Source organism: Piliocolobus tephrosceles, chromosome X (assembly GCF_002776525.5).
Source record: "Piliocolobus tephrosceles isolate RC106 chromosome X, ASM277652v3, whole genome shotgun sequence".
In the NCBI taxonomy this organism is placed as follows: Eukaryota; Metazoa; Chordata; class Mammalia; order Primates; family Cercopithecidae; genus Piliocolobus; species Piliocolobus tephrosceles.
Window position 1 is genome coordinate 89,231,731 of NC_045455.1, and position 7,035 is coordinate 89,238,765.

General features: G+C 38.1%; 1 pseudogene; it reads right to left on the reverse strand.

Annotated features, from left to right (window-relative positions):
• Positions 1-750: 750 nt before the first annotated feature.
• On the reverse strand, positions 751-1,528 carry LOC111525012 (annotated as a pseudogene).
• Positions 1,529-7,035: the final 5,507 nt, after the last annotated feature.

Here is a 7,035-nt window from a genome sequence, read left to right on the forward strand (position 1 = left end):
GCCAAAGGTGACAGGACATGACTGAGTTACAAACAATTTATGTTAGGCCTAAAATGGATGCTAAGGCAGCAACTATATTAAACTTACCACAGTGATTAAAAACTCCTAGACTTAGAATAAAACTTCCTCAACCTGATAAGTTGTCTACAAGAAAACAACTAACATCATGCTTAATGCTGAAGGGCTGAATGCTTTCCCCCTGAAATCAGGAACAAGGGAGCAATATCTAATCTTATAATTTCTATGCAATATTGTAAAGGAAATTCTATCCAGTGCAATAAGACAGGAGGAAAGAAAAGAAGAGGGGAAAGGAGGAGAAAGTATCTAGATTGGAAAAGAGGCAAAATTGTCTTGCTAGTCAATTTCATGATTACACATTTTATGATCCTATACATACAAAAGTCTAAGGAATCCACAATAAAACTACTAGAATTAAAAGACAAATTCAACAAAGTCACATGACACAAAATAATATAAAGAAATCAACTGTAGTGACTACAAAGAGGAAACCTAAGGGAGTTCCTCTGTGCTGATGGAACAATTCTGTAACTTGATATGGTAGTGATTACATGAACCTATACACATGATTAAACTGCACAGAACACACAACTGAGTGCATGTATAAACTACTGAAATCTGAATAAGGTTTACAGATTGTGCCAATGTCAATTTCCTGTTTTTGATTTTTTTTTTTTTCCCACAACTAGGACTCTTTACTTGCCATTACTATAAGTCTGAACTTTAAACAGATTATTGGACTGGTGGTTCATATCCATCAGCTCATTCAACTTTAGCACCTGTCTTGCTCCCAGTGGCTGTTCCAGAACTCCCGCCTTCACCGTGAAGCTCCTTGAGTTTTCCCAATTCAAACTTGGGCTTCTTCAGTATTTTTACTTTTCTAACGAAGACATCATGGAGAGGATAGATCGGCAAGCCTTTTCTACATCTTTTCCAATGCTGTCTGGAATCAATTTATTGACCACTTCTTTCAAGTCCTTTTTCTGCACCTCCCAGGTCTTGATTTCCATCATTTTCTTCCGGATTTGGCAGACCTGTTGGTGCTGAGCATAAGAGGTCTTCCATATCTGATTATTACATTTTTTAGGAAAACCAACATAGAACGGACAAAGCAAGTAACCATCGGTAGTCCTGACATCAACACGAGCTTCAATCATTGTCTGCCACTTTTTCACCATGGAACACATTTTGTCACGGGTAAGATCCATGCCATGGAAGTTAGGCAGTTTCTGCCCTGAACATCTTCAGTAATCAGCTTAAATTTTCTAAATGCAATCTCATCATTCTGCAAATCTGCAAAACTCACTTCAAACACACAACCCTTGAGGCCATCAGATGCAATTTTGGTTCCTTGGGTCCTGGTGACTAGTGTCTTCCCAATATTCCTTATATTGAACATAGCAGGTGCTTTCACATCATACCAATCTTTCTTAGAAAATACATCAATCACTTTCTTCTTGGCTCCCTTTTTGCCTCCTTTCATGAGGTGCTTGTTCTTGCCAACCACCATGGTGCTGCTCAGAGAGCCAAAAGGGCGGTTTTGATATTATACTTTAGTTAGTTATGTAGGATGTTACCACTGGAGGAAGCTGGGTAAAGAATACATAGAACCTCTGTGCACTATTTTTGCGTTTCCGATGAGTCTATTATTGTTCCACAATAAAGTTATTTTTAAAGTTAACTATTTCTACATACTAGCAACAAACTATGAAAAATGAATATGATCTTCAGATGACTCTTTTCTGAAAACTTGGGAACCACTGACTTAGACCTCTTTCGAGATAGTAAGTACATAAGTTACATAAGCACATGATGTACCACAATCCAAACTATATCTCAGTGAAGTTTCCAAACATTACAGTCTCCTGGCTATCATTTAAAATTTTCAAAGCCCATATGCCACTTCAGACCATCGCAATTTCTGAGACTAGGTCAAAGGCATCAGCACTTCTGAAATTCCCCACGTACTCCACTACTGTATTGGGGAACAATTCTCAAATTTATGTTTCAGGACCTCTTACAGTTCAAGACCCCAAGAGTAAAAATAGAAAAGGAAAAAAAGAAAAGAAAGTAATAAAACAGAAGTGACTTGAACCCAGGAAAGAAACAAGAGAAAAAGTCATAGTACAGAAGGAATTAAGATGTCCAAGGGAGAATAATAGATTCAGATGAAAATTTTAAAAAGGGCATTGAGGAAAAGTAGTAAAACAACCATAAGAAAGTGAAATTTAAAAAGAAGTATGAAGGGTCAAAGTTGAAGTGAATAAAACAGAAATTAGGCAAAGAAGGTCAAATATTCATATAATTAGAAATACAGATATCTCCAAGATACATAGAATACATCAAACTCTGGAAGAAGATATTCAAAACACTAAAACAGAATATTTAAAACAATACTCCAAGGAAACTTCCTGAAAATAAAAGACTTGAATCTACACATTTTAAGAGCCAACTGGTGAAAAGTGACCAAGAACAAACTACCCCAAAAATCTAACCTAGTAAACTATTAGACTTTAAGCATATGAAAGGTATCTTTGAGGCCTCCATGCTAAAAGATATCAGAGAATGATATCAGAGAATGAATCAGCCTGGCATCAGACTTAGCAAAGCAACATACAAAGCAAGACTAGTAGAAAATCATTCTCGAGAAGCCTAAGGGTGAGAACCTGTCTCAAATAAATAAATACTAAAAATAAGAAAAGAAGCTAAATAAAAAGGATTGTATATCAAGCCAATCTGTCCTTCAACTAATGAGGCTAATAAAAAAAAAAAACTCTGAACAAGCAAGAACTCACAAAATACTTACACATGTATCTTTCCTGAGGGTTCTAATCCCTTTCTCAACCCAGGTTCATTATCCGGACCACAGGCGCAGAAAATGATCTGACTATGTTCTCAATTCCGCCAAGAACGGTATACAACTAATACAATTCTAGATGCAAAGGAGAGACACTGATCCATTACATTCAATGGAACATCCAGGCTTGAGCTCCATCTAAACAAGGGATGACTAAAGAAACGTTAAGCAAAAGGACTGGTCACAAAGTGAGCATTTTATGTATTTAATTGTAGAACTAATAATAAAAACAAGGCAGAAAAACGATAAACTGTGTATGTCCTGAAAAAATTTGAAAATGCAACTGAAATAATGGAAGGAAAGGGAAGAGGAAAAAGGAAAGAAAAAAAGTCATAAAATCATAGGTGATTGTATGGGAACAGATGAGAAGCAACAGATGAGCGGGTTCCCTGTTTGTATAGGACGCTAAGTCACAAGGTAGAAAAAGGCTGACTACCTGAGCAGCCATGTGGACACCTAACCCTTGATGACCCCAACATAAGCTTCCACATGGGTGAGAAACAGATGCTTCTTGCTGTGAGTCACTGAAATCTTGCAGTTATTAAAGCAGTCCTCATGTCTTAAACACTGACCACGGGACTAGAACTTTACTGAAAATACAGGTTTTGTTGTATTCATTTTTGGTCCTTATATATTCTTGATTCTTATTCTTTATATTTAGCTTTATTATTATGAGCATTTCCTATAAGCGAATCCAGATCTTCATTTAATGACAAACGAGAGAAAAGCCTCCATTGCTTATGTTCAATAAATCATCTCAAATAACAAAAATCTGAATAAAGTACATGTTCCACTTAAAACTCTATTTGTAACTTTCATTTACACACAGTTTATCTAAGTTATATAACTGTTCAAAAAGAGAATGCTAAGTAAGTATTAAAATGCAGGGCAATATTGTCTCAAATGAAAGTTGACGATCATCAGAAACAAAATAGCCTAAGAAATAAAACCACAAATTTCTAAACTCCTGTGTGGCAAGAAAAAGTTAACCATCATCATAGCTTAATGTAAAGTAGATGTTCTAAACTCTTCCGTGCCTAATCCCTACACAATTCTTTCAAATGATGTTCTGAAGTTTTGTAGTTTTCGTAATTTTTTTTTTTTTTTTTTTTTTTGAGGGGTGGAAACTGGACATGTCAGAAATGGAAGAAGTTTTCAATGAATGTTCTGTAACACAAATGGACAAACAGCAGAGAAGCTATAAAGACTTCAATTACAGCTCAGGCATCAAGATCATTTTCATAAACTTTGTAACCATTCTAAATTGCAATGTCAACTTTTGAAAAGGAGTAACTTTTTAATAATCTTCCTCCCTGGGATATCTCAAAGAATTCACATTCTAGGGAAGCCTTGGGAAACAAATGCTGTTTGCAGTACGTAATTAAAATCTGAAGACAGGTGTTTGGGGAATTAGGGGGTTTCTGTGTGTTTCTGGGTTTCTGATCAAAATCCAGGATAATTAACTCCAAAAGATATATGACAAATACTACAGAAAACCAAGAATGGAGATATGTTTTAAAATCTACAGGGCTGGTTATTTTTTTAACGTGTTTTTACATTTATATTGAAAACAGACATGTGTTCTATATTGGAAAATTACAATATTTCTGCCAAAGTTAAGATCTTACTTTTGAAGAGATGTAAAGTCAGTCTCTTCCTTCTCATTCTAAGCTGTGCAACAGCCACAACCTCTCTCAGAACAATAAAAACATACTCATAAGTTGCTCCCTCTCTCTTTACCATCTTTCTGGTTAACGGCACCCCTCAACTTGTACTGGAGTTTCTCCCATGTACCACAGGAAGCAAGTGAAATTCATGAGCCTCTCCACAAACATTAAGTCTTTTTTTTTTTTCCTCCTGAGACAGAGTCTCACTCTTTTGCCCAGGCTGGTGTGATCTCAGCTCACTGCAGCCTCCACCTCCTTCCGGGTTCAAGCCGAGATAGCACCATGGCCTACAGTCTGGGCAACAGAGTGAGACCCTGTTTCAACCAAACATTAATTCTAATATCAGGATAGACTATGCCCCAGCAAAGTGCTGCAAAGCCAATTCAGAGCTGAAACCCGCCTAGGTAATATCCTAACACAGGACTATGTAAGAAAACAGGCCAAAAAAAAAAAAAACCACAACCTTGTCTTGTACATATTTTGAGAAGTTAGAAAATAAGTGATGTTAGCAGAGCAAAATGGCTGAGACCATACTGTATAAAGTACCCAGCAGTGATCAAGTCCTGCTTATTATATAATCATGAATCAACACACATAACATTTTCAGTCAATGTAAAAATATCTGTTGAGTATCTACTATGTGCAAAGAATGAACCACTTCATCCATTTAGCTGATAACATAACGGCCACATCGATTCCAGTTCACAGTCAATCACACTCATACTTTGGTACTGCAATAGAATTTCACGGAGCTTCTCGAGAGCACAAAATGGATAACAGCTCTCAATGAGAGGATGCTATGAGATGAACTAAAATGCAACTGCCGCAGCATGCTAATAAAACCTTCAGCACGCGCCAGAGCAACTTTTAAAAATCCAATTCAGCTTTCAACTGCTAGAAAACAAGTATTCCAAGATCAAAGATCACAAAGGCTATGCGAGGACAGCCAGTGGGAGAAGGCACCAAGTGTTACCACAGTGAACTAAGAGCAAGACCTAAATGAAGGTCTCTATATGACTACGACATTCAAGAGGTTATCTGACAAGCTGGAACACGCTTCGCACAGACTATATACAAGGCACCACCCTATGTGGTTCCTGCCAACAAGGAGTTTGTGAACTCGTTAGCAAGATACTCTATCCTGTTTTACCTCACTTGAATATAAGCTTTCTGAGGGCAGCAGCTTGGTCATGTTAAACATTCTTATCACTGCTAACTAGAACAGTGCCTCAGACATAGTTGGTATACAAACATGTGTGGGCTGACTTGAATACCTAAGCAAAAACTAAAAGAAAAAAATTAAAATACCAAAAAGGTTCAAGAACATATAACACAACAGAAGACATCTTTAGATCTATTTCAAGACCACTGCTCCAAGGTCAGAGGGCACCCTAAGAAAAGACCCCAGGGAAACTTCAGAAAGTACAAAGTTGAGAAATCATTCCAGATGCTGAGCTCAGAGCCAAGGCCTAGAAGCCCCAGGAGACCTAAAAGATGAGAAATACCCTAGAATGTCGTGATGTTTAAAATGTTTTAAAATTTTAAAAAGAAAAAAAAAAAGGCAGAAGAAAAGAGCTAATCTCCCAGAGAAGAGGCACATGTGCAGGCAGAGAGAAGAAACAGAAGCATCTTTGGCTCCAGAGCTGAAATCTAAGTGTGGAAAACTATTCGTTGCTTTTTTTTTTTTTTTTTTTTTTTTTTTTATGGTGTGGGGGTCTCACTCTGTCGCGAGTAAAACAGTGGCAGGATCTCAGCTCACTGCAAGCTCTGCCTCCTGGGTTCAAGCAATTCTCCTGCCTCACCCTCTCGAGCAGCTGGGATTACAGGTGTGTGCTGTCACAATTGGCTAATTTTTGTTTTTTTAGTAGAGACAGAGTTTCGCCATGTTGGCCAGGCTGTTCTCAAACTCCTGACCTCAGGTGATCAGCCTCCCAAAGCGCTGGGATTACAGGTGTGACCACCACACCAGGCATTAGTGTGGAAAAATTATTCTAATCCATAAACATCTATGAAGTCAGGGGCGGTGCAACACTTTGGGAGGCCAAGGTGGGAGGACTGCTTGAGCCCAGGAGTTCAAGACCAGCTTGGGCAACATAGCAAAACACCGTCTCTACAAAAAATAAAAATAAAAACATATATAAAGATAGGCGGATAGGCTCTGACACAAAACTGGCACTGAGGTAAGTAGCAGAAAAAAACACTGGCAGGACAGAGTATTCTGTCAGAACAGGACAGCAAAAAAGGACAATCAGTCACAAAGACATCATGACCTAGAGCCACACCAGCACCTAGGAAAGTCCAGGCTGGGAAGAGGCTGCCCTGCAAAGGAACAACCAGTCCTGGGAAAAGCATGTCTTGAGAAAGGAAGACAAAAGGTGTTCTTAAGACAACAACAAAAAAAGAGAAAATAAAGTCGCTGCTAGAAAGAAAAGAGAAGGGAGGGGAAGGAAGGGAGGAAGAAGGGAGGGGAGGGGAGGGGAGGGGAGGGGAGGA